Source organism: Agelaius phoeniceus, chromosome 1 (genome assembly GCF_051311805.1).
Source record: "Agelaius phoeniceus isolate bAgePho1 chromosome 1, bAgePho1.hap1, whole genome shotgun sequence".
NCBI lineage: Eukaryota > Metazoa > Chordata > Aves > Passeriformes > Icteridae > Agelaius > Agelaius phoeniceus.
The window spans coordinates 84,829,068-84,839,314 of NC_135265.1; the positions used below are offsets into that span (position 1 = coordinate 84,829,068).

Here is a 10,247-nt window from a genome sequence, read left to right on the forward strand (position 1 = left end):
ATCCAAGTTTAGATTGCAACATGCTCTCCTGACCAGCAGGGTGTAAAGATAGCAAACCTGTAAATAAAGCTCAATGCTAATAAAGGGATTCCTTGGAAACCTCATTCCTTTTAATTCCTAAAAAGGATTGTGGGGTTTCAACTTTTTTGGTAAAGGATCTCCATTCCTAGATTTCCCTGGGTGAAGAGTTGCAACTGGTATATTTTGGACATAGCCAGGAGCAGGTCCAGTTTCCAAGAAAAACAATCCTAACTTCTTAGCCTGCTTTCCTACAGAAGGAGGCTTATGCAACCACACTGTAGCCAAGCCAGTTGGCAAGCTGCATGCAAGCCTGACAGAGGCAGAGGTCTCAGGAGTTATCTTCCTTGTTTATGAAAACACTGGGCCAGGTGGGCACGCTTAAGAAACACTGCACTGTGAACTGGCAACAATACTCTCATAGCTGAGATAAATCCAAAGAAAAGCAGGCTTCCTTAGTCTTAGTTTGGACAGAAATGTTAGCACAAAGTGAAGCTTTTCCCCTGACCCCATTAATAAACTCCACTCAGAGATTTAGAATAAAAAGGCCAGCAGAAAATAGTAAGGGTCTTCACCACAATGTTTGCTGCAACCAGTGAAAATTTTAATTGAGCAAATACTTAAATGCATCCTAAAAATGCATACCATTGGACATCAAAAGGCACCCCTCCACCTATTTCCCCACCCCACATTTCAGTGGTCTGAAGAAGCACCTGAGTGCATTTCACACACAAACATATACACACACTTCCTAAGACAGAGCTGAGCTGGTCTAGGCAGAAGTTATACCTAAAAATCTGGCCTCATTTAGCACCATCACCTCCACAACCTCCACATGCAGAGAGGCACAGCAAAAGGGAGCAACAGTAGGGTCCCACCCAGAGTGACACCAGCCCAGAGCCCCTCAGTTTGCCTGCTGCCACTGCTACCTGTGCCCAGGGAAGCTGACGGTGCTTGGTAGTCCAGAGGGACATCTGCTCGCTTGGGGCTGTCAGAAAACAAATTCTCAGCACAACACTCTGGTGCTGCTGGCAGAAGCAGTGCATGACCCAGCTATGCCTCTCCTCTGCCAGCTGGGAACTCCCTGCCTTGGAAGGATACCTTTGCCAGAAAGATCCAGACACTTTTTGCCCATTTACATCCCAAGCACAGATGAGAACATGACCAAAGGTTTCTAAAAAACCTTCACAACGATTCTTGCTAGAGTCATTTAAGCACTCCCAAGACAGAGGGCTGCAAACACTTGTTTTATTTACAGAGTGCACACCATACTCTTCAGCAGAACTGAGATGCAGAAATCCATTTTGCATTTAGGCAGAGCTTTTGGACTACGCATTAAAAAACAGAGGAACACACTTCTGAAATCCAGGTGGGGCTGTATGTGAGGATAAAAGCCAACTCACACAGTGCTAAGAGAAGGGATAGTTTGATTAACAAAACCAAGGAAAACCATGCAAGTACCACAAGATCTTTAATATGTAGCCAGGGCAAACAAGACCTACTTTAAGAACAAATAACGTCCAAGTGAAGAAAATAAATCAGACCAGAACATGGTATAACGAGCACCAGAGGCAAGCATCAGGGTCAGCTGCTCTGTTGGTTTACTGTTTGCAGGAAAGCTACCAAGCAGTGCTCTTCAGGCTCTGCTGTTTGCTCTACACTGCGCTGAATTTTAAAGAGTCCAGTGTTAGAGAAAGAAAACCCAAGAAGCTCTGATATTAATGCATACCTGTAGAAAGGTAGCCAGAGGAATACAGCTCTGGAACAGCTCTCCTTCTTATGCTGCTCTGAGAGGTTAAGCCCTGGAGGAAGACTAACAGCATGGGAAGAGCATCCTGCTTAGCTCCTGCACCCTGCCTCAGCCCCAAAAGCATCATGAAGCACAGCCAGAGCTCTCATCTAAAGTTTCAAGCATATTTCCCCTTTTCCAAGCAGGTTTTCTAATCTCCATGTGTTTGTGGTGGGTTTTTTTTTTAACCTGTCCTCATAACTCACTCCTTTTAATCCTAGGATTAGCCTTGTTGCCCTTCTCTGTACCCTTTCTAGAGCTGTAAGTACAACTACTAGCATCAAAACTCAGGAATAGATGGAGCTGGAGTGTTAATGCATCCTTGCTACACATCCCACAACACCTCCATTAAAACACATAAGCACCTTTAAGAGGCAAAACAATTTCAGCTGCCCCTTCGAAGCCTAACTGAAGGTGGCAGATGCCCACATCCCTCGTATCCTGCCCCAACCCCAAACTCATTCTGCCTTGGTGGAGAGAAAAGCAAGGCACATTCTTTGGGTCTGTTTTAGAAAACCTGATCAATGCTGCTTTGACATACCAGCAACACATGTTCCCATTTCAACAAATGGGAGCATTTCAGGCAGACCACCACTTCAGATGGAGTGGGGCTCCTGGCTGCTGAATCAGCACTTTCCATCCTGCTGGCAATACAGAGTTATGCGACGCTTCAAAGGAAAGCGGGGAAAAGGGAGAAAGGGATGGGAGGGGGCGCTGGCACTCGAGCAACAGAAGCGGGCAAGAGGATTGTGCAGGAGTTCATCTGCCAAACCAATTAACTGCAAACTGTTCTTATAAAGATGCCACAGTTTCAGCCCCGGCTTGCAGCACCAGGGTTATACAATGAGAGCCATGCGTGCCCGCCTCTCCCCGGCGGGGAGTGGGGCAGGGGAAGCTCCGCACCGCCCCCCGGGAAGGGTCTCCCGGGCCAGCGAGGGGCTGTGGGCACGGCCGGGGCTCGGCAGGGCCGCTCTCCGGCGGGCACACGGCCGCACATCAGCAGGAAGGTGGCAGCACCCCGGGGTGGCACTGCTGCGAACTGCCCATCCGCCAGCCCTCCTGCAAACCCTGAAGGGAGCGGGGGGAATACCGGGGACTTTCGGCGGCAGCAGCACCACCAGCAGTTGGCGGGGCAGGTCTTCGCTCTCCTCCAGCGCGGGGCGACGGGAAAGCCCGGCTCCCGGCACCGCCGGGGCGAGGCGCGCAGCAGGCGAGCAAACAAAACGCGGCAAGGAAGCCCCGAGTCGGGGAAAAGGGCCGATCCCCCGAGCCCCGCGGCCGCCGGCCGAACCCCGTCCGACCCCGGGGGCTCCGCGCCGGGCGGGGGGCGCTCCCCGCGGGCACTGTGGGGAGGGGGTGGGGGGGGGTTGCCGGCGGCCCCAGGAAAAGGAAGTTTGCTCTCCTCCTCCTCCTCCCACCGGCCTCCGCTACCGAGAAGCCGGCGAGCCCTCACCCACCCCGGCCCGGCCTCACCCCGCTGCGGCTCCCCAGGGGCAGCAGCCGCCGCCCCCCTGCGCGCCCCGCGCCGCCCCCCGGCCCCTTACCTGCAGGGCGGGCAGGCAGCCGGCACCGTCCCCGCCGGGCACCGCGCACCCGCCAAGTTTGGGGCGGGCGCGGCGGGTCGGGGGAAGGGTCGTGCGCGGCGGTGGCGGGGACGGGAGCGCGGGCGGGGAGGGGGATCCTCCGGGCGGCGCGGTGCAGTGGGGCGCGGGCGGGGGAGAGCGAGCTCTCGGAGCCACGCGCCTCAAAACCAACAGTAACAAAAGAAAAAATTAAAACTGAAAAAAAAAATTAAAAAACACACAATTTAAAAAAAAGGCAATTAAGTAAAAAAAAAAGAGGGAAGGAAAAAAAAAAAAGCAAAACACACCCAACGCGAACAGGGAGCCACGCGCCTCCGCAAGGCGTCCCCGGGCTGCGGGAGGGATCTGCGGAGAAAACTTCTGCCTGCCTGTCCGCGCTGCTGCTGCTGCTGCCGCCGCCGGCTCCGGTGCTAACGGCGCCCACCGCCGCCGCGTTCTCCTCTCGCGCCCAGCTGACTCCCGGCGGGCCCCGCCCCGCTCCCGCCCCGCTCCCGCCCCCGCCGCACGCAGCCGCAGCCCCGGCCCGCGCCCCGCCGAGGGCAGGGGGCGGCCGGGAGCCCCGGCGGCCGCGGGCGGTGTGGCGGCGCCCCTGCCCGCCCTCCCTCGTCCCGGGGCGAGCGGCGCTGGGGCCGGCACATCGTGGGGCTGTGGCGGGTCTCCTGCCCTCTAACAAAAGCTCACCCGCAGGTAGCACCGGCGCGTGCTTTTCTTGGGAAGGGCTGGTTTGGCTTTAAAACCAGCAGAGCATCTGTACACGCGAGACATTTGTGTTCGGACTTTTTCATTAACCTCGACGGTCCTGTCCTGTTCTCACGTTTTTCCCCGCAAAACTGCGCAGGGCAAGTATCTCAGCTCTCCTTCCTGCGCTCCAGACAGCACGGAGCGGGCTCCCGGCGTGTGCCGGCAGGACGGTGGGCTCTTCAGAGCTCCTGCGTACTGCAAAGCGCCCTGCCCTCCCGGCATCCTCAGGCTGCCGCTAGCACTACTAGAGACTGCTGCTGCGAACTTCTGTGCGCTGGGACCTTCGCTGTTTCACCACGGTAGCTCCCAGCCATCCGATTTGCAAGTACCTTGCAAATAACTCGGACTGTGGAAAAGTTCTTTTAAGGGAAGCAAATCTGCACTCTTCCCTAAGAGCTACTGGTTTTAAATGTATTGACTTCCAGCAAGAGCCGTCACACTCTGGGAGGAGAGGAATATTTACTTCACTAGACGCAAAAACACCTCTCATAAGAAAGTGGTCAGCCCTATAAAAGGCAATTGAGCCCAAGGAGAAGTGGGAGAAATCTCTGGGCTTTTCTTCCTAGACGGATGCATGTATACTAATGGGAGTATTGTGGCTGAGCGCCTGAGCTGAATATATTTTGAAATGTAACATATCTTCTTTGCTCTTGCTCTTTCTTCCTCCGTGGCTCTTCTTTACTGTATTTAAAGTGATGCTTTTCTTATCAGCCCGCCCTCCCGTCCCCGTGTTTCCAGCCATGCTCTGGTCTCGCTCTGTTTCGCTCTGCTCTCACCACTCGCTCTCCCTGTTCAAGTCCTCAAATAATCTCTCCAGTTTCCTTCAGCGTGTCACCTCAGCCTCTTGGACACACGTGTCACTCTGCTGCCTGCTCGCTGCTCACCCTGCTCATGCCACCAGCCTCCGGCCTCTCCTCGGTACCGCGCTCCCCTCGGCCATCTCCGCTTGATGCAGTGCTGAGCGTTGCTCTTCAGTCTGTCAGCACCACTGCTTCCCGTCCTGTCCTGCACTGACCCAGTCCATCGGGACCTTGTTCTGTAGGCTGTCACTTCCCAGCCCCATTCAGCCCTCTCTTCCCACTGCCGGGCTGGTTTGTCCTGCCTTCCTGTGAGCCAGTATTCACCTTGATCTTGTGTTTTGTGGGTCCAGCCTCAGAGTGCTGGTGCCTCACCAAAGGAGAAGCTGTTTCTTGTCCAGGTTTTCACTATTTAGTGAAAAGGTGAATGTGGTATCACATTCTGCCTGAGATTACTCAGTGGCAAGAAGGCACCTACTCACAGTAGGCTGGCATCACAGTCCCACATGCTTACGTAAGAAACTTTCTGCACACGTAGATCCAGCCCAGATTGGAAGGGAACTCCAAAGATCACCTGCTGCAACTTTTTATGGGAAAGGGATGAGATTGTCACCCTGTGCAATTGCATCTTGAAAGCCTCCAGTTGTGGAGACTCCACCCCCACCCCTGGGGATGATTTTCCTGTGGGTGATTGTTCTAGCTGTAAAAATTTTATTTTCTTTTTCAGTGAATCAAAATCAAGGTGAAACCTCTCCTCGTGCAACTTGTACCTGCTGCCACTTGTCTGCTCCCTGTGCCTCCCAGTGAAGAGAAAATCTCCATCTTTTTTGCAGCCGTGCATGTACCTGTATGATTTGAGTAGGGTTTGTGCAATAGGTGTTCAGTTGTTGCTGCTTTCGCAGAACCCGCTGCTGTGGGCATGGCCAAGGGCTGCAGCACATGCCTCTTCCACACACTGTTTAATGCTATTTGCCCTTGGCACATTCCTTAGCTGTGCAATGCAATGGTTATACTTTGTCATCTGTAGTATTTCCACCCTAGAATATCAATTTACAGCCCTGCGTTACAGCGTGTCCTCAAAAAGCGAGAAGTGAAAGGAGAGAAGTTATATAACTGGTCTGGTGCTGCAGAGCCAGCCAACCACCAGCAGGATTGCATTGCAGGGATTCCCACCTTCTAAAACATCCCCTTCTTCCCCAAAAGTCCTGCTACCTCAGCCTCTAAGGCAATGTGCACACTCCATCTTGAAACCAGACCGCCTTAATGACCGTGATGCTCTGCATCTGACACTGAGGGAAACTGGAGGGATAAAACTCAGGTATTTTTGAAGCATCATGCAGGCAGCCACCTGGCTGCCTTCCAGTATGCTCTTCCTTTGAGTGTGCTCACTGTTTCTCATATATAAGACTGCTGATCCATCAGTTAATCATATTAAGTACCTAAAATTAACTTTTAAATTATTAATGCATGAGAACATATCCGTTTGCCGTGTACATTATTTTAAAGGATTACAGTGTGTACACTGAGTGCCATTAACATTACATTTTGAAGACAGTAAATTGACTTGTATGGAAATCAGAAGAGTTGATGGATTCCTCTAAAGATGCCTTTGACAATGATAAAATGTTCAATTGAATTATTATTAAGCATGTGTATGTACTTAAATTTCTTTCTAATACAAAAATAAGCAACTGCTCAAGTCTTATTAGTATAATATTTTTCATCTTGTGATGAAAAGTATTATAATAATTTTTCATCTTGTGAGTAGTGGGTTAAAAAAATAGATACACATGAATATTGAAAATACTCATCTGACAAATAAAAACACTAGGAAAGATATGTTTAGTTTCCTAGACTACAGCTGTGTCGTTCAAGACAAAACTGTACTGTCATAAGATTGTTTATCCAAAATAGCACCACTAAAATGGTTAAGTGGAGAAGTAGCAATGCATCTTTTCAGTAGCAGTGAAGGACATGCTTATCTTTTCTCTTAAATAGTGAATCTCTGGCAACACCCTACACAATGCTGTATCATGAAAATAACAGCCTAAAATGCTGATTATTTTCTCTAAGAAGAAAAGATGATCATTTTCTGCAAGAAAAAGCACACAAGAAATAATGTTGGCAATAATGTACTCTGACTATGTAAACATTATTCCTGCTCAAGGACAGTCTAAAAAGTAAAAGCAAACAGCCTTGGCAAAAGCCTTGATGCCCTCAGGACTTTGTACCCAGGAGAAGTTTGTCCTAGCTCCCTGTTTTCTTCTTCTTTCCACAGTGGTTAAGGGTTAGGGTTGGAGAAGACAGATTCCTCTGACCCATGATGGAAGAAGATGAAGAACTAATGAGGCTCCCTGGCTGTGCTCAAGGGAATCCAGGCCACTGGGGGAGAAGAGGATGGGGCATGCAGTTCCCTCCCAGCTGGAGACAGTCTTGCTGCCCTGCAGCTTCCAAGCTCAGAGCCTGTGGTGCAATTGGGCTTAGGATATCACTTTATTCTCTTTTTTCTCTACCTCAAGATATCCAGAAAGCCCAGGAAAAGGTCTTTTTACCATTTATGCTCTTCAGGAACTTGCATTAGTGCAAGTTTCTCATGTGTTAAGTGTTCAAAACCAGGTCCAAAATATAAACAGAACATAGGCATTCTCTCCCTATTTAGCTCTACATTTAAGACTCAATACCTGATAATAAATGGCTGTTGGAGTTCAAGTACTGTGGACTTGGTTTGCTTTCCACAAAGACTTGAACTCTGCAGGGTGACTTTTCATTTTGGAACTTAGCCAAAGGACACTAAGCTCACAATTCAGTTAGTTCCAGCAGAGAAAAAGGTCATTTTCATGTTTTATTAAATAGAGTAATGAAAACTGTCTAGTAGATATGAAGTTTTCTTTAGAAACATTATTATATTTCATATATATACTGAGAACAGGCATAATTTTCTTTTCTATTACGTTGATTTAGGAAATGAAAATCCAATAGCAGAAGATCTGAAGAGGAGAGATCAGAATCTGACCACTGCTTTCCCTCTCAAAGGAACTTTCATGAAAGCATTATATGAAAGTCAGCATTAAGCATGATCTTGAACTAGTAGAATGCACTGATAAAAGAATCCAGCTATCTAAAAGGGGTCAACTTGGTCATTATTGCCTGGTAGGTATATAGGCAAAAGTGCTGACCAACCTTTGAAATGATAATAAGTTTCTTTTGTCATGGACAAAGCTTTTCACCTTAAATAGACAGGAAGTCTTCTAACACAGTAGAATTTTAATAAAGCTTAATCTGGAACAAAACCAACTCAAAATTATTTTTGTTGCTTTTACTATAAATGAAGCAAATGCTTAAAATATTTTTAAAAGCTGTCCAGAAAAAAATAAGCCTTTTTAACATCAAGATGGAAGCAGGGGGAACACTCTCCTTCCATTCTGTCTACGTCCTTCTTTTCCATTGTATTTATTGTATCACTCAATATATGGTGAAGATTGTAAGCTGAAAGGGGAAATGAAAGCACTAAGAAAAAAAAACTAAACAAGTTTGCAAAAAAACTCACTAAATATAGCTTTATGAGCTAAAGGATACAAATGGAATTTCAGTTTTCACCAAAGGACTGAAAAGACTGAGATTTTCAAAACTTTGCATGTTTTACAAGAAGTATTTGCTTAGTTCCGGTTCTTAACTGATTCAGCCAGAACTTCATCAAATACATACTTTTAGAAATTTAGAGACTTTATCTTCTGCCCAGTTGCTATCAAGAGGACTTCTAATATCAAATATCTATTATTTCTTAATAGAAAAGACTTTTTCAGTAGTCTATGTCTAAAGACTGGTGACAGAAAAAGAAAAGCTATAGCATGACCATAACTGAATAAACTCACTGTGTTCATAGACCACATTATGGAGATCTACTCCTTGTTGCTAGGTAAGTTATATCTCTATTTACAGCTTTTTCAAAAGGCTGAATAGTCAGGGACATTTTGTAATTTGAGATGGAGTCCTAAGCTCTAGTGAGAGAGATGTGCTCTTCCTGGACTGCACGAAATAGAGCAGTTACACAAGGTGGTATAGAGGAGAGGGGAATTTTAAGAAATACTGATCATTTAAACAGAAACGACATTAAAAAGACAGATACATTCAGCCCACCCTTCTACAAAAACACATCTGTTCCCACCGCTAGCTCCACAATTAACACATAGACTGATTCAACACCAGGAATTATAAATTGCTGTATTCTCTCAGTTCCAATGAAGTGGTGAAGAAAATGGGCACTTTTGGACATCAAAGGTGTTAAGCAAAATGACACCTTAAAAGTGTTTCTTTCCCCAATCAAAGTCAGCTGCTTTCCTGATGCATAATAAGTTTTTAACTAGGATGCCAAATAACACTAGAAGAAAAATTCAAAATCATACTGCAATAGGAGGAAATTCAGTTCCAACTATACTTTATATTCTCATTTATGACATGAGAAATCAGGATTTATTCAAAATGTAGTGCTCATTTACAGCTTTGCCACAGATAAGGAGAGAAGGCAATAAAAATTGTGGCTCAGAATGAAACCAGCCACACTGCAGTCAGTGGCAAAACTCTTAGAGATCTCAGTGTGACTGTGATATTGTCTCAAGTATTTTCTTGGTTCCTGAGGGAGGGGCAATTAAAATCATAATAAAGACAAAGAGAAAATCTTCAATGCCATAACTTGCCTGCAGGCTGTAGCTCTTAGAGCATATTTTCACAACAGCTGAAGCAGGATCATTAGGCTACTGCCATCTGAAAAACAGAAACATTTAAATGGTGTAAACAAAAACCAGATTACATAGAAGTAGGTATTACTAAGCTGAGAGAAGAGTCACAGCAATCCAGCTGTATTGGACCCAAAAGAGATCTTCCCTCAGTCAGTATGCTGAGCCATGTGCAGACCCCAGCACCCTCTAGATTAAAATGCACCTCTGTACAACACAGCCTTGCAGAGAACCACTGTGCCCTTTGTTGGCTTGCAGGGTATAGGTGCAGAGCTGAGGTGTGTTTCAGATTGGTTTTCCCCACTTGCTGTAGGCACCACCACTCTCCATAGCAGCCAAGTCATTCTAAACCCATTCTCCAGACCAGGTAATGTTGAATTTTGAGACCATTTCCATCCTGTGACTTTAAATGAACAAAATGCAGATGTGTAATACTCAATTCAAGTCTGAAATTGACTTTTTGTATTTAAACTGCCATTTGCAAAGGAAGTCATATTTTGCTTTCCTGGTGCAAGAATTACCCCAAAAAATCGCCAAATGAAAACCAATGTACACTGCATTGTCATCTAAATTAATCCCTTGTCAT

The 10,247-nt window shown here is 47.1% G+C and overlaps 1 protein-coding gene across 2 annotated transcripts in view; it reads right to left on the bottom strand.

Moving 5' to 3' along the window:
• The window catches only part of GRB10 (growth factor receptor bound protein 10), a 145,471-nt gene extending 141,604 nt beyond the window's left edge, over positions 1 to 3,867 (bottom strand). The window contains exons 1-2 of one of the 2 annotated variants that reach the window (XM_077182655.1): positions 3,678 to 3,867; positions 3,352 to 3,585 (exon numbers count right to left, since the gene is read on the bottom strand). The gene's annotated coding sequence lies outside the window, so the exon portion shown is untranslated. The remainder of the gene's footprint in view (positions 1 to 3,351; positions 3,586 to 3,677) is intronic. The other variant, XM_077182658.1, reaches the window with a different exon arrangement.
• Positions 3,868 to 10,247: the final 6,380 nt, after the last annotated feature.